The sequence below is a fragment of the Rana temporaria genome, chromosome 2 (assembly GCF_905171775.1).
Source record: "Rana temporaria chromosome 2, aRanTem1.1, whole genome shotgun sequence".
Classification (NCBI taxonomy): Eukaryota; Metazoa; Chordata; class Amphibia; order Anura; family Ranidae; genus Rana; species Rana temporaria.
In genome coordinates this window covers 207,818,442-207,843,935 of record NC_053490.1, presented here as the reverse complement: position 1 = coordinate 207,843,935, position 25,494 = coordinate 207,818,442, and positions in this window count along the sequence as shown.

Below are 25,494 nucleotides of genomic sequence, written 5' to 3'. Positions count from 1 at the left end.
CCGTGCCCGTGGGCAGCCCAGACGGAGCAATCGCCGCCAAAATTAATTTGCAGGGGTACTTTTGTTTTTTTTTATTTTTTTTTATATTTTTATGATTTTGTTTATTATACTGTACTTATGATTTGGTTTATGTGTGTGAATGATGTGTGAATGTGGGGGGGTGGCATTCCTGATTAAATAAGGGTGTCACCCTCAGTTTTGGTGGAGAAGGGATCCCCAGGACCAGGGAGAAGTGATCCCAGGTTCCTGAATGGTGTATGAATGCACAGTAACAGAATTGGAGCCGTGGTGTGGCGTTACTGCTCCCAAGTACCAATGGGGGGGGGGTACTTGGATCTAATCCAATTAGATGTGCATGTGATATGTCTGTACTAGGGACCACAGTGGTGTGCATTTATGCATTCTCATTGTGACATAATTAATGTGTGCGTTTACTGTGCAAAGATACATTCTCATTGTGACATAATTAATGTGTGTGTTTATTGTGCAAAGATACATTCTCATTGTGACATAATTAATGTGCGTTTACTGTGCAAAGATGCCTTCTGCGAGGCGTCTCCTGATTGCTGTTCCCTCAGTAGACCGGGTAGAATTTCTTGGGGGGTCGATTGTCTGGGTCGGGGGTCAGGTCATCACATATGTCAATCTCCAGGCCCCTTCTCATGGCGAAGTTGTGCAGAATGCAACATGCCCCAATGATCTGGCACACAAAGTCTGGGGAATACAACAGTGTACCCCCAGACTTATCCAGGCATCTGAAGCGGGACTTCAGGAGGCCAACTGTGCGTTCCACCACTGCACGGGTACGTATGTGAGCTTCATTATATCTTTGCTCTCCTGGGGTTTGTGGGTTCCGGAATGGGGTCATCATATGGGGTCCCAGGGCATATGCAGAGTCACCTGGAAGGGAAAAGACAAGAGGATGTTAGTCATGCATGTGCCCCTCGTGATGTCTGCATCATGGGGGGGGGGGCAGTCATACCTGACACCCATGTCACTCACCAACCAGCCAGCTGTCCCCATACATGTTCTGTTCCAATTCTCTGGAGATGTTGCTCTGACGGAAGATGTAGCTGTCATGGCAGGATCCTGGGAATTTCGCACAGACGTGCCATATGAGGGATTGGGCATCCACTATGACCTGGACATTGATGGAATGCCAGTGCTTCCTATTACGGAACATGTGCTCTGTCTGATGGGGGGGGGGGTGTGCCACATGGGTACAATCAATTGCCCCGATGGTGCGTGGGAATCTGGCAATTTGGTAAAAATCGGACATTGTGTCCATTCGCTGGACTTCCTGGGAGGGTTGGATGATTTGGTTGGCCATGCGTCTCAGGATTGCAGGGACAACCTGGTGCACACACCTGCTCATGGAGGATTGTGCCATCCCAGCCACACCTCCACTTGTGCGCTGAAAAGAGCCAGTGGCCAGGAAATGCAGTGTTGCCATTACCTTGATCAGAGGCTGCAGTGCATGTGAGCGTTGTGTTGGGCGGGTGAGATCATCCTGCAGGATTGTGGTTAATTCCAGGATGGCTTCACGGTTGAATCTGAAGGTGCGATACACCTCAGAAGCAGTCATGCCAAACACATCTTGGCGTCTGCGGTAAACCCTCTCCTGTGCCCTCCTCTTCCTCCTCTGTTCCCTCCTCCTTCTTAGCGCGTCTAAAGTCACTAGTGCAGTTATTATCATGGATGGCCCTGGCATTTTGGCAGACAGATTGTAGTCCAGCAAGTTTGTGTGCTCAGCTCTTCCTCAATGGTGTTGCTTCAGCAGACCTTTACACGGCAGGCGTAAAATTAGGGCTGCTTTTATAAAGTGGAAAATTGCTCCGGGAAACTAACAGGTGCGCACAGGGCGTAATCTACGGCGCACACACTTAATTTTGTGGATCGCCCTATCTCCCTCATTTGCATCTTTGCCTATCAAAAACAGCGGCATGTCTAGCGTAATTTGCGCACGGAAAAGCGCCGGTGTAATTATTTTAGGTAGGACGGAAAAACCTGATTTTAAGGCATATCTCGTTTTGAGGATCAGGCGCAAAGATACGCGCCGTGTAAATTTCAATTACGCCGCGTATCTCGAGTTAATTCGGCGCATCTGCTTTGTGGATCTGGCCCTAAGTGCCTGTAGGCTTCACATTGCCCACAAGAAAAATGACAACGGTGTAGATATAGTTTTATAAACTATCTTTTTTGAATATCTATGCGGATCGGCGGTGGATTGTAAAATAGTAAGTGACCAGATTTATATTATAAAAACGCAGGATGAAAGGACATACATTTAAAAAATGCTAATTGTGGTTGGAACTCCGCTTTAACAGATGAAGCTTCATTGGTTCAAATGAGCATGTAATCAAGTGGTCAGAGAATGGCTTCTGTTGTAGGATGATTGAAGCTGCATCTCCCTCATTTATAAGCACAACTAATTGAGTAATTTTAAAGCTTAAGGCTAGTAATATTCATTCTATGAATTTTGGTTATTACAATCAATTCATCTAGTTGTCAAGACAAGTAATATAGTTTTCTAGAATGCAGATTATTTTCTGCACTGTTTCCTTTCTGGACAGTGCTATCAAAATGCTTCTTGAAAAATACATACATACATAGCTGACAATGTCATTATTCCTAAATGTAAACAGAATTAAAAAATAACATTAATCCATACATATCATCAATATTTAACAGGTTTAGGAAATATACTAAGTATGTTTAGCAATAGCTATTCACCAATATTAAATTGCTTCAGCTACTTATATTGGTGAGATTTAGATCAAGAGAAATAAGTGAGATAAAGAAAAATCTGAATTGTGTTTATGGAAGCAGGGATTTGTACTCTTGCACAGGTTTATAAAAAAAGAACTATGATTTGATGAAAAAGTTGAAGCTACTAGCAATTTAACCTGCTTTCCATCAAGAATGCACCCGTGAAATTGTTCAAATGCACTGTTCAAAGCATAGTAACCTTGGCAACCAACAGCATTTTTTATTTTCATCATATATCTACAGTAAGTAATCTCAAAGTTATTAGGCTATTTGGGTTGCTGCACCCACTACATGGGTAGCCTTATTAAATAAGCCAACTTATGTCTGTATCTAACCCCTGTAGCTTAGTGAAAGCATAGCACTGAGATCTCTTATTGCATCATAGCAACTGAGATTTTTGTTTGATGGTTCATGTCTGATTAGCCAAAGTATGGCATACCAAAGCCAAAAAGAGGACACACCCAGTAAAAAAACAATGGCTTCCTATTTGTTTATCTTTAAGTAAATAAGTTGTTTAGCTGATGATTTCTATTATTACACTGACATATATTAATAGTTGCCTGAAAGCTCAGTTTGTGAAAAAAAAAGCCAGGAAATTTTAGACAGATTGTTGGAACATCTGATTAAACCTAGCAACCCAGATGCTGTGGAATCAATGTTGCGCCGCCAGGTATTTTGTGAATCATCATGCTACAGTTATTACAGGTTTCATTTACAAGGTATAGACAGCATTGTGTGTGCTGCTGGAGGTGATAGTTTGATGAACATTTTGTTGAGTAAGGAAGTTTATTAGATCTCAATAAAAAATTCAAAAGTGTCTAGTATTAAACTGAGTATTGAGATGGCAGCTTCTTTAATTACGGCCATGTTCTTGGTTACCCTTTTCAACTACCATAGTAGCACTTTTGATTCAGAAGTTATTTCAATAAACAATCCAGCAATGTATTTAAAAGTATTATTATGGGCCCACATTTTTAAATTGCTTTAACTTGAGCAATATGCTTGTCTGTAAACTAGTTACTGCTTAATTCATTAACATTAGCAATTAAATCCCAGAGATGTTCCGATGAGGGTGCAATTATTATCTAAGGCAGGAGCACTTAGAGCTCTCCCTGCATCTTACAATGGGATGCAAATCTATGTTGACCTGTCTCAGTACACTCTTAAATTAAGGCGACAACTGAAAACAGTAATCAAAGCCCTTAACAACTACAAAATAGCTTACAAATGTTGTCACCCTGCCCCTATACTGGCCACACGCAATGCTGTTTCTCACATGATCTACAATCTCAAAGATTGAATGAGGCTCCTGCACTCTTGGGGTATCATTCCAGAGATGACTACAACTCTTCCCAAAACTCCAATCCAAAATGGTTACTATCGCCAAGGGAACTACAAGTCTAAGTACAAATGACTGCTCCTGTAATATATCTATCTAACTTCGAACTTACTCTCCGGGCAGGCAATTGGAACATTTATTGCTTGAACTTTCCCCCACAATTGTTTAAAAGCATATTTTCACTGCCCTTTAATTTTTCTTGTTATCTTTCTTTTCTTTTTTCTTTTTCCAATAGGGTCCTGTTAACTTGTTCACACAGTTCAGTGTTTTCCCCTGTTTCTTTAAATACAGACCACTAATGCCGCGTACACACAATCAGTCCATCCGATGAGAATGGACCGATGGACCGTTTTCATCGGTTAACTGATGAAGCTGACTGATGGTCCGTTGCGCCTACACACCATCGGTTAAAAAACGATCGTGTCAGAACGCGGTGATGTAAAACACAGCGATGTACTGAAAAAAACAAAGTTTAATGCTTCCAAGCATGCGTCGACTTGATTCTGAGCATGCCTGGATTTTTAACCGATGGTTGTGCCTACTAACAATCTTTTTTTCCCATCGGTTAGGAATCAATCTGTTACATTTAAAACAAGTTGGCTTTTTTTTAACCGATGGTTAAATAACACACAATCGGTTTTGACCAATGAAAACGGTCCATCAGACCATTCTCATCAGTTTAACCGATCGTGTGTACGCGGCATAAGGGATACAGTATTATGCTGTTTCACTACTAGAGTTCCTCTACTGGGCATATCCCACCGATCTCCACCACAGCATCCTGAGTAGGGATGAGCCGAACACCCCCCCCCATTCAGTTCGCACCAGAACCTTCGAACGGACTGAACGTTAGCGTGAACATTTAGAACCCCATTGACGTCAATGGGACTCGAACGTTCGAATTTAAAAGTGCTCATTTTAAAGCCTAATATGCAAGTTATTGTCGTAAAACGTCTTTGAGAACCCGGGTCTTGCCCCAGGGAACATGTATCAAGCAGTGATTTTAATTATGCTTAAATAAAAAAATGAAAAATTACTTTATTGTACCTGCTGGGTATCTATAGTATGCCTGTGAAAACGTCTTTGACAACCCGGGTCTTGCCCGAGGGAACATGTATAAATGGAAAAAAAGTTTTAAAAACGGTCGTTTTTTTCAGGACTCCTGAGAAAACGACAGTTTTTAAAACTTTTTTTCCATTGATACATGATCCCTCGGGCAAGACCCGGGTTCTCAAAGACGTTTTCACAGGCATACTATAGACACCCAGCAGGTACAATATTTAAAGGAATTTTTCATTTTTATTTTGTTTAATTTAAGCATCATTTAAATCACTGCTTCTGAATCTTTAGGTGCATACTACAGAGCACACGGTCAGTACACACCAAGTAGCTTTAGGTGCAAACTACAGAGCATACGGCCAGTACACACCAAGTAGCTATAGGTGCAAACTACAGAGGACACAGGCAATAAACCACGTAAGAATACTGCAGCTAGCACAATCACCTGCCTGCCAGAAAATTAGGAAGAACTGATCTAGCTAAACTATACAGTGTATAAATATATGTAAAACACCTGGGATGTATATATATCCTCTACACACTGTAACATTAACTGACTAGCCTGCCTGCCTGCCTGCTCTATCTACCTGCAAAAAAATGACACTCTCTCTGTCCTCTCTTAACCACAGCAAAACACTACACAAGACCGACCTGCAGGTGGCCTTTTATAGTGTGGGGCGTGTACTAAACCCCCTGAGCCATAATTGGCCAAAGCCACCCTGGCTTTGGGCAATTATGGCTCTCAGTTTTTTGCAAGCTGTGATTGGCCAAGCAATGCGGGTAATAGTGCATGCTTGGCCAATCAGTCATGAGTTTGACTTGAATACGAAGCTCATCCCTAATCCTGAGGAGCATTACACCTGAATCTGTCAACTGTGAGTCTGACTCTTTACACTGCACAAGCCACTTACACCCCACTATGTTATTCACCATTCTATCTCTGAACGCAAAAGGCTGGAACCATCTGGCCAAATGAGCCTCCCTATGGAAAACAGCCTTGTCACATAAGTGTGACATCCTTTGCATTCAGAAAATGCACCTCGCCCAGGATGCCGCAGCAACTTGTAAACACAAATGCTCTCCGACATGTAATCAAAGCCTGCTATCCACGGAAGCAATAAGGGGTGTTAATTGCCATTTGTGACACCATCTCCTTCCAGCTGCAGCATTGTACCCTCAATCCAGAATACTGCTTTATTATATTACTCTGTACTAAAAACAACAAACAGTACCCACCGGGGGCCATATTTCTCTCACTTGACTTCCTACCCATCACTCCAGGGGATTGGATCGTTTCTGCCTTTACCGATCTCTCCAGTAAATAGGTAAATTAACAGGAAGTCTAGAAAAGAGATCCCATGGTGAATGCACTGATGAGACTACTTTTATTGGACGTCGAATCACCCACAGTTTAAAAAAATACTGGGGGCTGGGGGCGTGTCCGGACGTGAGCGGGGATAGACGCGCCTCAGTGGAGCTCCGCTAGGCCTGAATACAACCTGCTGCCATCCCGGGTTAATACTCCACATTTGGCCCCAAATACAAACTATCCTGACTCCTGGACTTGCCCTGCACGATCCGCATACCTTATTGTGCCTTCGGACGAGCCGCCCACCTCGCAATACGGATCGAGACAAGCTCCACTCACGGGGGTCCGCCGCCATCTTGCGGCCTGCAAGGCCTCAGAACGCACCGGGCTCGCGTGCGGCGGCCGCGGGGCGATCATCTTTCGTTCCCCGACCCACTCTCCACTACCGACCGGGAATCGGAGCCCCGGATCAGCCAGCCACCCAATAGTCCGGGCCGGAACCGGCTCCCCTCCCGGAGGATCCGCCGCCACATTGAGGCCTGTGAGGCCTCCGAAATCGGCGCGCTGAAGTGACGTGATCGCGGGAGGAACGACGCCCTGCTCCGGACTTGTGCACCGCTGCCTCCCCGGACCAGGATCCCACAGCCAGGACACCCTGCACAGGGCTTCACTGTTGGAGGTGAGCGACAGCCATCTTTAAGCACCCATCGCCCCTCCGGCGGCCCTCCTCCCCCCCCCTTTTCCCAGACTCAGGCGCCACAACTTGAGGGCAGCTCTCGCCCGCCAGTGAGGAGACCTGGGGACCACCCCAGGGGTTCCCCTGTCCAAAGCAGCGTCAGCGGCCATCTTGCTACTCCCGTGCTGGGGGGGGCGTCCATCTCCCTTCCTTGTGCCTCACACGCTTTGGGGCCCTCCTGGATACTCGGCCCGACCGCAGCATCGTGACGTCCTCTGCCCCCTGGACCGCCTGACGGACAGGCCGCGGCTCCGCCGCGAGGTACGGCGCCCATTTTGCTACTCCCGAACTTGGCTGACACTCGCCCCTGTCCTCGGCGCGCCCCACGCCATTGCCTAGACCGTACACGGGCAGTCCTTGACCCATAAACTGCCCAGACAGTGCAGCTGCGTCACCATTTCACCTATGGGGGCGTGTGGCTGAGGATGGTCGGCTGACGACATGCACTGCTGAGCTCTGTGCTCTCCCGACAACCGCAGGCTGTGTTCATACTAACTTGCACCCGATCTTCTGATGGCGGCTTCCAGCTCTGCATCTAGCGACCATACTGAATTGCAACAAGGCACTATCCAACGGTACATGCTACGCACAACAACACAGGATCCTCGAACAGGGAAAGACAAACTTTCAGCAAGCCGTACTCCGGGTAAAACTAAACCTTCTCCCCCGCCTGCAGCGAATTCATCAGCCGGCGGGGACGGCTCGGGCCCACACCCGTCTCCTCTGATGGACCTTCCAGATCCACTATCCGGTCCTGCATTGCCCCCTCCCGCTGGTGTAAGCACTGCCCCGGAGAGAATGCCTCTCCCGACCTCGGGGGGCGCTCCGGGCTCCACAACCACTGCCCTGCTCTCTGCCTTTCGGAATGATTTTGACTCCTGGGCCTCTAAATTGGAGGCTTCTCTCCATGTTGAACTGACCGCCCTTAAACAACGGGTCTCGGCATCGGAGGTCGCAGTTTCTACAATGGCTGCCACCCAGGATGACCATTCAGCCCGTATTGCGGCGCTTGAAAATGCATCTACAGTCCACCTCTCCCGTATACGACAACACCAGCTCCGAATTGAGGATGGGGAAAACCGGAGCCGCAGGAACAACATCCGGCTGCAGGGTGTCCCGGAGGCGACCTCGGGCACTGATCTCAAGCCCACTGTCACCGCTATCCTCAACCAGGTCCTGGGCAGGGAGGTTACATCCCCTATCGAATTGGACAGGGTGCATAGGGTGGGGGGCGATCGCGGGGACCGCCCTCGGGACGTCCTCTGCCGGGTACACTACTATACCCTGAAAGAAGAGATTCTACGCAAGGCCTGGCGCCTAGGCACACTGGACTTCCACGGATCCTCCATTCACCTATACCCGGATCTCTCCCGCAACACGCTGTACATGCGACGGGTGGTCCGCCCACTACTGGATGTGATTCGCCGAGCTGGTGCTTCATACACCTGGGGCCACCCCTTCAGCATCAAAGTGACCCGGGATGATAACCACAAGTTTGTCCTGTCGGATCCGGACCAACTCCCCGCCCTCTTTCTCTTCCTGGACGAGGACCCTGTCACCATCCCGAACTGGTTGGACCCTCCAGATGACTGTCAGCGGCTCCCGGGCCCTCCTCTTCAACGTCGAAGGTACCCACAATCTAGATCGGCGCCCCCCGTCACCAGAGAGAGGCGAGCCACGTCACCTGAAGACTGATCCGAGCTCTCTCAGTTGAGACCTGCACTAATCTTTCCTCCTTAATTTTTCATTTTTTTTTTTTATTTTTTTTTTTTCTCTGTGACTTTTCACCCGTCAGGAGGGTACAGCTCCCACCCAGGACATCGATCAGGTTTGCCCTAAATATTTTTCCATTGTTCGGTGCTCTATTTTTATTCTATTTTTTCTTGTTTGCTCTTTCTACCAGTGGTCCCTTCCCATGAACTACCGATCATTGCCCCCCTTGAATACTGTTATTGGTTGGAATGTATCGCTTGACTTGAAGATCCCCCCACGGCCCCGGACTGGTGCAGTTGTGCTTGCCGGGGCTCTGGTGGGACAGTTAATAATAATAATGTTGCCTGTTAGTCTAGGATGGGGCCGCTCTCCTGATGTCGTTGTGCCCTTTCGGGGCCGTGGGCCTGCGGGTTGGCTTGGGGGTTCCTGGGCGCGGTCCTTTGGCCTGTCCTGGTGCCCCCCGGGGTCCCCTTGATACCGGTCTCGTGTGCCCCGGTGACCTGGGGCTCATGGGCCATGTCGGGGGCAGCTGGAGTGCGTTCGCATCGTTGCCTGGACCACGTCGAGGCGACGATCGGGGACGACACTGCCATGGAGGTTGCGGTGGTCTGCCGGGTAGTCCAGGGACCACATCGGACTACTTGTGCCTCTACTTTGTGCCTCTATATAGTCCTCAGCTAGTTTCTACCCTGTTGTTATTTTACCTATACCTTTCTATTGTTTAGGATGCCCGAATATACCAATGATATTTGCTACACACTATATTCTTTAATAACTTGGAAGCTATGCACTAAATGTCATGGTTATCGGGTGTGTTACATTTATGTTTTGTATGCCTGCTAAGTTGCCGGGATCACAACTCGGCTGTTCTAACCCTGTTCTCTCTCCCTAAATAGGATTGGCACAGTCCGTGCCTAACGCGTGATTTTTCACGAAGTGTCCCGTTCTCTCGGACACTAGTAGTTTTTTTTTTTTTTCTCGAGCCACTGTTCCAAGGTGCTCTCTTTCATCAATCTCTTCCTCACCTTTCTTCTCCTCGCCTATTCCCTCCCTACTGTCTCCCTCTCCTTTTCTTTCTCACGCTCCCTACTCCTCCGCTCCAGCCTCCTTTCTCTCCCCCCCCCCCCTATTCCTTTTTGTCACTCCATCATGGCCCACACAATGGTTTCTCACCCCAAACTGCAATTCTGTTCCTACAACGTTAACGGCCTCAATGTTGCCTCCAAAAGAGGTCAAATCCTTTACCAAATGCACAAACGCCAAGTCAATGTGCTTCTGCTCCAAGAGACACATTTTCACTCCGCTTCCGCCCCTTCCTGTTCCAACAGATACTTCAATAGGTGGTTCCATAGCACTAACCCAACCCAGAAGGCTAAAGGAGTGTCCGTTGCCTTTCATAAGACGCTCCCCATAGAGGTGCTTGACCAGCTCTCTGACCCTGATGGAAGGTATGTTTTCGTGAAATTCCTGCTGTGGGGTACTAAATTTACGGTAGCTAACACCTATCTTCCTAATGTCAATCAAGTGTCGTCCGCGCTGAAATACTTGAGGATTCTGTCGGGATTCATGGAGGGTAAGCTCGTATTGGGAGGTGATTTTAACACCCCTTTGGAGCCACTATTAGATTCCTCCACCTCACGGACGGGTGTCTCCTACCCGAAACTGAGGGCACTGAAGCGGGCACTCTTTGATATGCATCTTGTTGACGTTTGGAGGGTGCTACACCCCACATCCCGTGATTATACCCACTTCTCTCATGTACATCACACTTACAGTCGCATAGACTATCTGATGAGTGACCACAGCTGTCTGGATTGGTCTCCTGAATGCAGTATAGACCCGATGGTCTGGTCTGACCACTCTCCTATCCACATGACGTTCTCGATGCCCTCCACTCCGGTTAGGGAGTGGACGTGGCGCTTGAATGATTCGTTACTTACGACTCCGGAGTGTGTGCAGAGGGTCTCTGATACGATATCTAACTTCCTTGCTGATCACGCCTCGGATACGACTGCTGCGCCCTTTCAATGGGAGGCACTAAAGGCCGTACTACGCGGAACCTTTATCCAAATGGGTGCGCGTCTGAAGAAGGAACGCTCGGCCGCCATAGAGGTGGCAGTCCGAACACTTAGAGACCTAGAAATTGATCACAAACGATCCCCGACGGCGTCAACACTATCGGAAGTGTCTAGGGCGCGATCACAACTCAGAGAACTATATGAGACCTCCGCGCGCACGTATGCGGATAAGCTCGCCTTCCATCAATACAAGTTCCAGGATAAGTGCGGCCGCTCGCTGGCTCGCTCCCTACATCCAAAGGGGTCTTCCGCCTTCGTGCCCCACATTCGGGGGGCGAGGGGAGAGTTGATCTCCACACCAACTAAGATGGCTGAGGAATTCAGGGACTTTTATCAATCCCTGTATAATATTCCTGCGACCCGGCCGACAGATTCCCCTTGTACTGGGGAGACTGATCAACTGTCATACATCTCGGACACAGCTCTTCCAACTTTGAATGCTGACACCATTGCTGATCTGGAAACCCCGGTCACGGAGGATGAAGTCGCCAGAGCTATAGCAGGTACGCCGGGCGGAAAGAGCCCGGGCCCAGATGGCTTCACTCCCAAGTTCTATAAATTATTCTCTGCCCTCCTCACGCCCTTTCTTACTAAGGTCTTCAACTCGCTGGCAGGGGGCTCAGTGTTTCCTCCACAGACACTTGAGGCCCACATCTCCCTCATTCCAAAGCCGGGCAAAGACCCTACACTATGCGCCAATTACAGGCCGATTTCCTTGATTGGTGTTGATCTGAAAGTCTTTGCTAAAATACTGGCAAATAGGTTACAGCCACTGTTGCCAGGGTTAATACACCTAGACCAGGTTGGCTTTGTGAGTGGCCGTGAAGCTAGGGACAATACCCTGAAAACCCTTCTCTTAACGGATTATGCCCGGTCTCATGATGTCCCATTATGCCTCTTAACGGTCGATGCTGAAAAGGCATTCGACCGAGTAGACTGGCAGTTCCTCCGACTTTCCCTACAACAAATAGGCTTGGGTCCTAATATGATGGCGAGGATAATGTCCCTTTACTCTTCCCCATCTGCTAGGGTTAGGTTGAATGGCTCGCTATCTCCGTCCTTCTCGATATCTAATGGGACTCGACAGGGATGCCCACTGTCCCCCCTCCTATATGTTCTTACCATGGAACATTTAGCCATTGCTCTACGTAACAATCCCTCGGTCCAGGGCATCACGATCGGGCCCACCCATACTAAACTCGCCCTCTTCGCGGATGACCTGCTCTTGTTCGTGACACACCCACATACATCCTTGCCCTCAGTGCTACAGGAGTTCCACAAATTTGGAGCAGTTAGCAATTTTAAGGTAAACTACACTAAATCGGAAATCCTTAACATATCTTTGTCCAAGTCAGACCTACGGAGACTATCGTCTACCTTTTCCTTCAAAACTGGTTCCACCTCCATTAGGTACCTAGGAATTCAAATTCCGGCGGATCCAACCCAACTATTCTCTCTGAACTTTACCCCCCTGCTTCTCAGAACCCAAGCAGACTTAATCACTTATGCGGCCAAACGGCTCTCATGGCTAGGTAGAGTGAACGCCCTGAAGATGGATGTTCTCCCTAGGTTTCTTTATTTGTTCCAAACCATTCCCATTCATATACCTAACTCGTACTTCAAGAAGCTACGCCGGATGTTCTCCAAATTCATTTGGAATGCTGCCCGTCCCAGAATACGATATGAAACATTATCTCTTCCAAAGGTTAGGGGGGGAGCTGGAGCCCCAGACGCCTCCTTGTACCATAAGGCTGCAGTGCTCACTCGCATACTGGACTGGTTCCATCACTCTTCAACCAAGCTCTGGGTTCAGTTGGAGGGCCATATAAACCCTGTTGAACTCTCCGCTCTCCCTTGGACCTCACCCACGGTTCGGGGGGGTTCGGGCCCTTTCGGCGACCTTACTCTTCAAACGATCCAGATCTGGGATCGCCTGCGATCTAGAAGGGGCCTGTCGAACCACGTGGGGCCTATGACTCCCTTCTTCGGGACCCCGGCCTTTCCGCCGGCCATGTCCGTAACAAGATTTGGTCCATGGCGAAAGGAGGACCATGGGAGGCTTGCCCAGGTCATACGTGCGGACCCCACCCTGAGGACCGATACCCCGACCGATTCGACCTCTAGACACCCCATGCGGTGGCTTCAGAGACAACAGATTACCTCTTACATTCGAACCTTCACATCCATTCCGGACATTCTTGCTGAACCGACAGAGTTTGAGGCGCTGCTTCTGCAGGCGGATCCTCCGACACATGTGGTATCTCAGCTCTACACCCTGTTGCTCAGTCTCTTCTCCCCTGGCCCCCCGCCGTTTACGGTGGCCTGGGAGACGGACCTACGCCACTCTATTTCCCCTATTGACTGGAAGAAGTGTTTTGTCCTGACACACAAATTATCCTTGGCCACTAAGACCCAAGAGAAGGGGTTCAAGTTATTAACGAGATGGTATAGATGCCCAACGACTATCCATCATTTCAATCCGACAGTGCCGGAGGTCTGCTGGCGGTGTCTTAAATCCCAAGGAACCATGCTCCACATTTGGTGGGAATGCCCTCCTGTACAGGGATTATGGCAGCGGATTTTCAAACTATACTGCAAACTGATGGCGACCTCTATTCACCCTTCCCCTGAGATGGCTCTCTTATCTATACTTCCTGGCACGTTCAAATCCATCAAAAATGATGTACTACGACACTTTCTGGCGGCGGCCAGAGTGGTGATCCCCCGTCATTGGAGATCGACAATCACGCCTTCCCTAGGGGATTGGGCTGTTGAAGTGGACCGCATTAGGGACCTGGAGCGTCTGTTGGCGGAGGAGGGTGGTAAAAGCGAGCAGTTTTCTCTCATCTGGACTTCATGGTCCATGTTCCGATACTCCTCTGAGTTTATCTCTTGGGCCGAGCGTGGCGTGGATGATGTGACCCAGGCGCCATGATGGAGTGACTCTTGTCCCTTGCTTCTTGTTCCCTATCTCTCTACCCCCCCCTTGTCTGCCCCTGCTTCCTCTTCTCCTTAACTTGCTCTCTACATACTGCCTTAGGAATGCATTGAGCTAACGTATCCTGGCCTCGACCCACATATTGTTATTAATTCGTTCTGTGACCCCATAGGTCCTACTCTACTTGCAGATCCATGTATGATCCCTCCTGATGTGCCGCGTGCGGTGCAACACTGGACCCCTCACTAATATGCGGTTAATTGTTACAATTACTGTTTACTCTATATATCTGAGGATTACATAGCTGATCGGCCCGATGGTGGTTCACACACACATGCTCTCATTCCTGTTTTCCATGTAACCTAGACATGCTCTTGTTATGTCAAACTTGATGCTTACTGTTGATGTAGTCATTGATACTGTTTACACTGATTGAGATGTTATCTGTCTTCCTGTCTCTCTTTCTTCTGAATAAAATAAGATTGAATTAAAAAAATACTGGGGTTTTGGCAGCTAGCTGCTACCATAACAACAGTATATAACGTCAAAGTAATGATGTATATATACTGTGGGAGGTTCAGACGTGAATTTCCTACTTTCCGACCCTAATCTCTATGCAGTTTATCAGCTTTCTAAACTTTAGCTTTCAATACGCTGACACTATGGCTGTCCTGAGCCCTCCATTTACAGTGTGGGGGCTGACATACTCAAAAGTATTTTTTATTATCTCCTTTAAACCTTATTGTTATAGTCCAAAGGACATGCAGTACATTAAGATTAAAATAAAATCAGGAAAAACAGCACAAAAAAATCACAGGAACTTGAATCTGTAGGATTTGCACCAAAATTGTGAAGCAAGTGAAGCCTAGCAGTGAACCCTAGCCAAGTGTGAATGCACTTGCCTGTGTGTGAATGTGTGAGGGGAGGTGGGGTGTCAAAGACAGGTACTCATTACTAAATCTGCTTGGGTTCCATTCAAGGGCAAGTTAAGAAAGCATGTCCCAAAATCTGCAAATTGCAAACTTTAATGTAAACCCAATACAGTACTGTTCTTAAAGTAAACATAATAAATGCACAATTCCTTTGAAAAATATACCTTTGGATGCCGTAAACTTGCCTGTAGGAGGTACTACAGCACAAGTCATATTTAGAAAGAGGAAAAAATGCAGCTAAATGACATTTTATTGCCAGCTCGTTGTATTTTTAAATACCATGGGGACCCACTGAAATCAAACAAAGAGCATGAAGAGCTAGTCACTACTTTAGGGAACACATACCAATGAAATAAAAAAAAGACCATTCAGTGGTCAACTTATTTTATAAGGTTTAAAGAGCAACAATAAAAATACACAATTTCTATAACACTTTTCCTCCAGAGCATTTTTTTTTCTTTTCTTTATCACATATGTAAAAATCTGCATGCTGACTTTAAAATTACTTAAAACATCCAGAAGATTATATGTGTAATGAATGCAATCGCGGGTGCCCGCCGGATATCGTGGCTGCCGGGCACGCGTATCGGCTCCCACACGCACGCCCCCTAGAGGCTCGAGAAGCCAAATACGTCATATGACGGCGGCACAGAGGGACAAAGGGTTCCTGCTGCCGTCATATGACTATGGGAGCGGTCAAGAAGTAGTTAAAGAATCAATTGACACATTTCATTTAGCTAAATCACATAGCCTTTTTCTTGGGCTACTGTTATTCCCAATCTCCATTATTGGAGGTCGACTTTTTCTACGTGTTTCATGAACATCAGTCCACTTCAGAAACATATAGAGGAAAATTATCTACAATGTGCAACAGTACATTTTTAACTTTATTTAATAAAAAAATGTTAACAAGATATATGAATTACACTCTTTTAGGGTACCAAAACAGTCCATTGTTTGTAAAATAGAAAAGTCTTAAGTACATGCAAACCTTTGGGTTGCTCTCCAGTTGTGTATACAAATACATCAGGTTTTAAACTCATAAGGTTTGTCATAGCCCCTTCATTAAGTTACCATTCAGCAGTACCCATGTATTCGGAAGACCTGCTTCAAAGAATCCTAGAAAAAAAACATCACCTGCTGTTGAAAATGAACTTGCTATGAATCAATCCTACATCTAGACATCAATGACAGCTAACATTTACATTCTAATTAGTATTCTCTTCTCACTCTCAGAATAGTTATTGATAAAACTATTGCAATCAAGCTCTCTGATCATCTTTACTTCAAGATTTCTGAAGCAAAAAAAAAAATGAAGGAAGAAAAATCTAAATCGATTTATGTTTTAACAGCTTGAGCCCTTTCAATTTTCAAAGCTGATCAGGCAATGGATTTTCAAATGATTGATACATTATTATTTCTAGCACAGTAATTACTCCATCGGTATTTGATGCATCATGTAATAGAAAAAGATATTACAGAAATCTTCCTGTCATCAAATAATTACAAGTCGGTCTATACAAACTGTCACTGAATTTTATTTCTTACCATGTTCTTTCTTTGAGTAAAAAGAATATATGAGTCTTCTTCAATGCACATTGTACTACAGGAAAGAAGCAAAAGATGCAAGTAATAGAAAAATAATAAGACGCTTTGTATTTGTTATAGTAGAAAATGAAATAAACTGTGTTGTATATTCTGAAGGTATATTTGTTGAATCACTCATAAAGGAAAACAACAATGTGCTATAGTTAAGAAGTTTGACAGGATGACAGGATAAGGACTTCTTCTAGTCAGTTTCATTTTGTATAAAAAGGAAGGTGTATTTGCTGGAAAAATGATCTTATACTTTGAACTCATGTTTGTCTAGATCAGCACACTTGTTAAGGCTCCATCAAATGTGTGCTATTACTCTTTCATACTGCTTCACTACTATGCTTTGTCCCAAGCTTCTTTCCTGTGGACCCTCTTGGGGCCCATTTGGGGCAACTATGTGGGCACATGTGAGATCTTCGTAAAACATGTTTATTTTGTGGTTATTTATTGTTTTCTTTGTTTATAATAAAACTTTCTGTCATTATTATCATCATTCTGTAGAATTTACTGTAAGCTCCTGAAGAAGCGTTTTTCCAACGCGCAACATGTCGGGCTAAACACTGTGTGACACCCCACCTCCTGAGAACTCAACTGGTCTTCAAACCCTACAACTCAGTGGCTGCGAGTCTCCCATTTTTTGTCGATCCTTTGTAAATATATTTCTAGTTAATAGGTGGTCTGTCACACCAATATGTTTGTAACTCCAGGCAGCATCTACGGCACTTTTTTATGTATTCCTTGTTTCTTATCAATTTTGTATTTTATTTTTATATTAAATATCCATATTTTTAACTATACTACGCCTCTAAAGTCCATTATCCACCCTATGCACATGTGTATTTCTCTTCATACATATGTGTATATATATATATATATTCTTTCTTGCAATTCTATCGGGACGTTGCACTTTAATATCCCATCATATCCACAGCCCCACTCTGTGATGATCTGATTTATTATTCTATTACTCTTTATATGTACTCAGGTAGTGAATGAATGGGCATCACAGTGGCTTAATGATTAGCTCTTTGCAGCACTAGGGTCTCAATTTCCAACCAGGACACTATGACGCTATCTGCATACAATTTACATGTTCCCCCTGTCCATGTATCAATCTCCTACCACACTCATAAACCATGCTAGTCCTTGGAGTGTGGGTATTTGCTTTATGTCTAAAACTGCCCACGTGTGTGCATGCATGTAAGATAGAATGCATGCTTCTTGCGTACAGGGACTAATGCAAATGTACAATATACAAATGTACAAGTGTTGTTTAAATTGTGAATGCAGCATAAATACCTGGAATAAATACAGTAGAGAATATGGATTGCTGATCTAAAGAAACATCATTTTTTTTTTTTTATCCATAAAGATTTTATTGAGAGAAAAGGAACAGCTTTACAGATAAAACAGCATCAGCAACATATATGACAAGTGAATACAAGAGGCGCTGCAACGTGTAGCTACACATGAGATATAGGTACAAGCTTTAGGTACAAAATTCAAGTAATCTTCACACAATCCATATGAACACTCGTATCTTTTTCATATCACCAATGGAGGATGTGTCTCCAAGTGGTAAAGAGGGAAGACATTAGGATGCTCGTGTTCAAGGGCCTCTGAATGCTTCCACAAATTCAACCTCATACCCAATTATGGCTCCTTGATCACAGAGTCAAGTCCTATATCTGTCATTAAGGTCTACTTATAACGAACAGGATGGGTAGGTGGGTCAGTTCAAAACCAACCCGCCCTCCCATCATTGATAGAAGAGGAAGAGGGAATAGAGAAGATAGAGGGGGATAGAGAGAGATATAGAAGACGAGGGAAAGAGAGAGAGAGAGAGAGAGAGAGAGAGAGGGGAAGAGAAAAAAATAAAAAGAGGGGGGTGGGGGAGGTCCACTGCCCTCGCTGTCCACATCATATTGGAAGAAATACAGACTAGTGATGTCACAAACCAGTCACCAATCGGGCTTAAAGTCACCGGATTTCAATCAGCCCACGTGTCGCACCAGAGCTTGATAATCTGCTGTTTTCCGGAATTCGAACCACTCACTCCAAACGTAAGTGAAGGTGGGAATTCTGTCTTGTGCAGTGTATATCAGCTCCTCTATCGCTGCCAAATGGTCAATGCGTGCCACCCATTCTTTTATCGTTGGTGGCACTGTGGCTCTCCAATGAACAGGAACACATAGTCTAGCTGCATTGATCATATGTATCGCCACCGAGTTACGATATCGTTTCCTGGAAATTTTGGAAAGATGAAGTAAGTACTGTGCTGGTGAAAACTCCAGGGGAAGTGTCGAGACCGCTGTTGTCACATCATGCACTTTTTGCCAATATGGCTGAATCAGCGGGCAGTCCCACCAGATGTGGAGGAAGGAGCCCAAGTCTTGTCCACACCTCCAGCACCTGTCAGGTACCGAGGGAGAGAACTTATGGACGACGTCCGGTGTCCTATACCACCGTGTCCTGATCTTGTATCCGTTCTCCTGAATGTTCACACTCAGTGAACCTTTGAAGATAAACCAGTTGATCTTTTCCCAGGCCTTCGGCTCAATCGGTCTGTCTAACCGAGCTTCCCAGAAAGCCTTTTCTGTCTGCAGAGACGCGAAGGGTGCCTCGAACATGGACGCATACAGCATCGAGATCACATGTCTCTGAGGTGACGTACTAGAACAGAGCGATTCAAACACCGTAGGCGATTTTGTAAAGCTTCCCCTTACCCTTGGGTTATCAAGAAAGTGTTTCACCTGGAAATAGGCGAATAAGGGAAATTTCTTGGTACGGGATATCTTCTCAAGTTCTTTTATAGTCAGGAATCTATTCCCAGAAAAGAAGTGTTTGGCCAACATATCTGCATGTGGCCACTCGTCTGTCAGGTAGAGCCCATCTTGTCCCGGTATGAAGTCCGGGTTACCTCTAAGAGGGGTTAGTCTGCATTCCGTCCTTGATATTGAGTATGCCTGACAAGCCTTCGTGAAAGCCAGCAGAGTTGCCCCTATTAGTGGATGAGATTGGACGTTAGACGTCCAGTGTCTCTTGGAGGTCCAAGGTATTTTTCCGAGGTCAGCCCCGGCGATCCAATTTTCCAGCCGTACCCAGCCCTTGCAGCGTGTATGGGCCCGCCAGTCCACCACTCTCGCTAGATGTGTAGCCCAGTAGTATCTTTGCAGGTCCGGGAGACCAATACCCCCCTCCGCTTTTGGCAATACCAGTTTCGCCCAGCTTATTCTAGGTGCTTTGGATCCCCACAAAAACTTTCTACATAGTCTTTTATATGTTGCAAAGAAGGAAGGAGGTAGGGAAATCGGAATTGTCTGTAGCTTATATAGCATTCTGGGAAGCACCGTCATTTTCAAGATAGCGGCTCGCCCGAACCAAGAGATTGTGGGGGAGTCCCACTTCCGTATATCCTGCTGTATGGCTTTCAACTCTGGCGAAAAGTTCTTATCAAACAAGTCTGAAAGTTTACCTGGGAGCCGCATGCCCAAGTAAGTAATGTCATCTGTTTTCCATCGAAAGGGAAAGTTCTCCTGGCAGCGGGTAACCAGCAATGAAGAAAGTGTAACATTCAATGCAAATGACTTGGAATAGTTAATCTTCAAGTATGCGATATAGCGGAATTGTTCAAAGACTTGTAACAGGTTCGGTATTGATATCAAGGGGGAAGAGAGGAAAAGCAAGATGTCATCGGCAAAGGCCGCTAGCCTGAATTCATTATGATGTACTTTAACCCCTACTACGTCAGGATGGGCCCGAATGCAACGGAGAAGTGGCTCCAGTGTGAGGATATACAGTATGGGGGAAAGGGGGCATCCTTGTCTGGTGCCATTATGGATGGAGAAGGCCTCTGACAGGTGACCATTGACCCGGACCCGAGCTCGAGGATTCGTGTACAGGGCTCCAACAAAACCCCTCAATCTGGTCCCAAGGCCCAGTGCTTCCAAGACCGAGTTCATGTAGTCCCAGGCCACCCGGTCAAAGGCCTTCTCCGCATCCAATGATAAAAAGAACCCTTCGCTTTTTGTAGAGGTGAGCCAATGATGTAAGTTGAGAGCCTTGATGGTGTTGTCCCTGGCCTCTCTGCCAGGGACGAAACCCACCTGATCAAGGCCCACCCACGTCGGAACATAAAGAGCTAGTCGCATCGCCAGGATTTTTGAGAAGATCTTCACATCTACATTTAAGAGCGAGATCGGCCTGTAACTAGCGACTTCTGAGGGGTCCTTGCCCTCCTTAGGGATTACCGCGATGTATGCTTCCAGGAGGGTGTTGGAATTATGGGGAGAGCTGGCCAGCGAATTGAATGCCTTAAGGAACCCCGGCGCTAAAAGTTCAGAGAAGCATTTGTAATATTGCGCCGTTAGGCCATCCGGGCCTGGGCTCTTGCCCGGTTTGGTAGCCTTAAGAGCTTCTACCCATTCTTCTGACGTCAATGGCGACTCTAAAATTTGCTGATCCTCTACGGACACTGCCCGTGGGGAATATTTGTGCAAAAAGTCCTTTATCATTGCTTCCCTATTAACCGACGAGCCCACTCCTTCCTCCCTTGCCCTGATATTATATAATTTGCTATAATACTCTTGGAATTGACGAGCAATATCCTCCGTTTTAGTATGAATCCCACCCTGTTTATCTTTAACGTGATGGATAGTGGAAGCAAGGACACGTTTTTGCGTGAACTTCGCCAAAAGTCTTCCCGGCTTGTTCCCTTGCTCAAAGAACAATTTCTGCGATAACATCATGCGCTTGCGTGCCTTTTTATATAGTTCCTCACGCAAGAGTGCCCTTGTATCAGCTAGGTCGGCCGCTACCTTAACTGCCAAGGAGCCTTTGTGTTGCGCCTCCAGTCTAGCGATTTTATCCGTCAGCTCCTTGATAAGGGCCACATGTTCCCTTTTTCTCCTCGCCGCGATGGCCAACAGATGGCCTCTCACCACGCATTTATGTGCCTCCCATTGAGTCATGGGTGACACATCGGGCGTGTCATTAAGCTGGAAGTATTCTCCAATTGCCTGTTTAAGGGTAGCAACGTCTGCGACATCTGTAAGTAGGGAGGCATCTAGTCTCCAAACCTTTGTGAATGCTTCCTTCCGTGGAAACCGCAAAGTCAGCGTAACTGGATGATGGTCAGATAAGACCATGTTCTCAATTGTTGCGTCATACAGATATGAGAGATCATTTTGGGAAAGAAAAATATAGTCTAACCTTGAGTATCGTTGGTGTGGCGATGAAAAGAAAGTGTAATCCCTTCAAGAAACATCATTTTAAAGGCAAATAAACTGTTGAATGAGGTGAAGCTCTGCTGACTTTCATCATCTAATCATGTGCAAGCAAAAATTCATTTTTTTTTATATTATTTTTCTTGCACAGTCTACTCTAGTTGCCTTTAGTAATTCAACCTCACTAAATCCAAAGAAAATGGCAATCCATGAGGGAAGCATGTACTGTATTTATTGGCGTATAACACTCACTTTTTTACCCTGAAAATAGAGGGTAAACTGTGCCTGCATGTTATACACAGGGGGTTGTGTAAAGTTTTTTTCCTGAAACTTCCCTCTTAAAGTTAGGGTGCGTGTTATACGCCTGTGCGTGTTATACACCGATAAATATGGTAAATAACATCGGAATCTCTTGTTGGTTGTTACTGATTTTCTATAATGCCACAAAGTGGAGGAAGATAAGGGACCTGATGGAGAAAATATGAAAATTACTTATCCTCATACCTAACTGGCCACTTATAAGTGGCCACTGAACATTGAATTTAGAAATCCTACTTCCATAAAATCTGAATATGTAAGTATCTTCTCTTGAAATTCATACTTTTTCATCATTTACTTAAAAAGTGTTTGGTGTACATGGATCGTTACATCACTAAATTGTCTGAAGTCTAAAGCAATACAAAAGATAATAAAATAAATCTGAAGTTCTGGACCTGTAAAAGTATTTGAACCCTATCTGCCAACCTTGATCAATGATTTTTTCTACATGGTGAGACATCCATCACCAAATCCTCCATTCTATAATTTAGGTTACAAGGGTGTTGGGTATGAATCACTTCTGCATCCAAAGTAAAGTCCATACAAAGACAAACTTAATAACAGAAAATGCTATGATGTGTGAAAAAGTGTAACTAAAGGCAAAATGTTTTTTTTAACTGTAAAGAGGAATTAGAACACCTGTCAGTGTTTATTGCTTTATGTGCCCCTATTAGAGAGATTCACTCTCTACTGTCCTGTTTGCCATGATCATTTAAAGTTAAAGTAAAAGAAAATTCCAAAGTTTGGGTTGAAACCTGAACAGTAATAGAGGGAAAATCCTACACTAGGTCTGGTGACAACCCGGGATTCCCTGACTTTCTGGATTTTCTCTCACTTCCTGTTGGCTTTGGGACAGGAAGTGAAGTGAAATCTCCCCTATGGGACACAGATAGCAAAACACTGACAGGGGTTATACTGCTCTCTTAATTGATCCAAAATGAAAAGAAAAAAAATGTTTTGTCTTTGGTTACACTTTAAGAGACGTTACAGCTTGTGATTTGTTGTTGAACTAAACTGTAAATTGTTAAACCATTTTTAGCTGATGTGTGTCCTTAAGGCATTGCTGCAGCTTGTAGTTAGAAAGTGAAAAAAATATATTGTGTATCTTTTTCCTTTCTGACACTTTCTCTTCATTTCTTTTTTACAAAAGATTTATATTTGTGATTGACACATTTGGTTAAAAGTCGGAATTAGCGTTTTATGCAAATCTTGTGTCCATTGAAAAAAGGAATGCTCTAGCCCCCTTAATTTCATTGGCACTATTTTTTTAAAATGGGCATGGCTATCCTATTTGCAAGCACTGTAGGGCCAAGCTCATACTTTTGCTGAGCTTTTTGCACATTAAAATGTAGTTTAACCCCAAACGCTAAAAACATTTACCATTAGAGCTTCCCATGCATTTCCCACAGTGATTTTTCTTCCTGTAAAGTCCAAGGGTATTGTGAGATCCTTGTGCATGGTTGCTCCTGAGCCCCACTTATGGACACACAGAGCCCCTGCTCCCTCCTTAATGGCTGTGTGATTGACAGCAGTGGGAGCCAATGTTGTTGCTGTTGTTTGTTGTGTACATCTTTTTTTAATATCAAGTCACATCTGCTCGTATAGATTAATTGTATCTGCAAGCTCCTGTTCTTCTGTTTCCTTTGCATCACTTACCAATGAAAGAAATGATGTTATGTACTGTGTATACAGTTTTTACTGTATGACTTTAATTACAGCATGATATGAAAACAGAAATGTGTTGTCACAAAACAAAATGTAACAGCTTCTGCTTTGGGTTTTCAGATTTTTCTGAGTTTGCCAGTGACCCTAGATTCATCTGTGTCTCTGCAGTCTTATAAATGGTCTTGTGGTAATTGGATAGATCTTGTTAATGGTTTGGAACAAAATGACTAAACTAAGCACTAAAGGCTCTCATTCTGTGAATGGATTTTACTATACTGACCTCTGTATTGTAATAAATAATTAACTTGCAATTATGAACTAGAATACCATGACATTTGTACCGACAAAGCACTGGATATGTACTGTGTTGATTTATAATGGGCAGTGTGGATGGTATCAAATTATCATCTGGTCTAATATTGTGCAATTACATTTAGTAGCTATTAGAATATAGAATAGCTATAAACTAGATAAACAAGCTTTTCAGTATTGTTATTCAGTGGAAATTATGCTTTATTTTCACGGAACACATTTTTTGCTTTATTGTTGTAGTGTTTAACTAAAAAGTAATTTTTTTTGTTACTTTCTCGTTTCATAATTGATCATTCTTATGTCTGTTTTTATTTAATTTATTAAAAATAAAGATACTTCACAGCAATCATGCAGTCACCCTGTTTAACAATTGTTATGATGACAGCCACACAGGGAATGTATTGGTTTCAGCCAGTCAGGTGACTCATAGATTTGCATTGTAAGATGTAGCAGTAATGGCCTACAGTCACTCTTTATGCTTGTTTTGTCGTCATCAGTTAGACATCAGTTTGACCCTTACCTATTTAAGAACTTTTTAATAAAGGAATTGTCAAAAACTGTGTGTGGATTTTTATTTGTGACACCTTTTTGGTGAATGGGTAGGGGTACTATGTACCCCATACTTATTTAAACAGGGGGCGAGATCTGGGCCCCTCCTGTTAAAGAGGGCTTCCAGTTTCCAATAAGCCCCCTGCCCACAGACCCCCACAACCACAGCCCTGGGTTGTGGGGAAGAGGCCCTTGTCCCCATCAACAAGGGAACAAAGCACCCACCCCCTATGTTGAAGGCATGTGGCCTGGCATGGTTCAGGAGGGGGGGCGTTTGCTTGTCCCACCCTTTCCTGACCTGCTGGGTGGCATGCTCGGATAAGTATGTGGTATGGATTTTGGTGGGGCACCCCAAGCCGTTTTTTTTACATTTTTGTATGGGGTTTCCCATCAAGATCCATATAAGACTCAAAGGATCTGGTATGGTTTTGGGGGGCCCCCACGCCTTTTTTTGGGGGGGGGGGCATGAGGTTTCATCCATACCAGAAGCAAAGGAATTGCATTTATTGACCAATGATCAAGTCACAATCATCTCAAAGTCAGATCCTGTTCAGTGAAGTTGCATGGAAGTCAGACCTGAAGTCACAGGGCAAAGTCAGATCGAAAGTTATGCAACTTCAATATTGGATCATTATGAATATAGACTGTGTGTTTGACAAATTTACCACAGCACATCCAGGTTCACACACTGAAATTTGTCAAGTTTTTTTCTGTAGTTGGCTTGTGTAACGGCACTGATAAACGGGAGTGAACCACAACTGCGGAATGGAAAGAATTTATGTGAGATTTCAGTACTGAGCCACAGGCGTCACTCCACACAAACAGGAGTTTGGGGGTTCTCTACATTATCTCTCTCTCACATAAAGGAATGCGTTGAGCTTCTATGGGGTGGACGTATTACAACATGTGACCAACCCCTAGCGTTTAAAAGTATGCAATACACATGAAGATTCCAA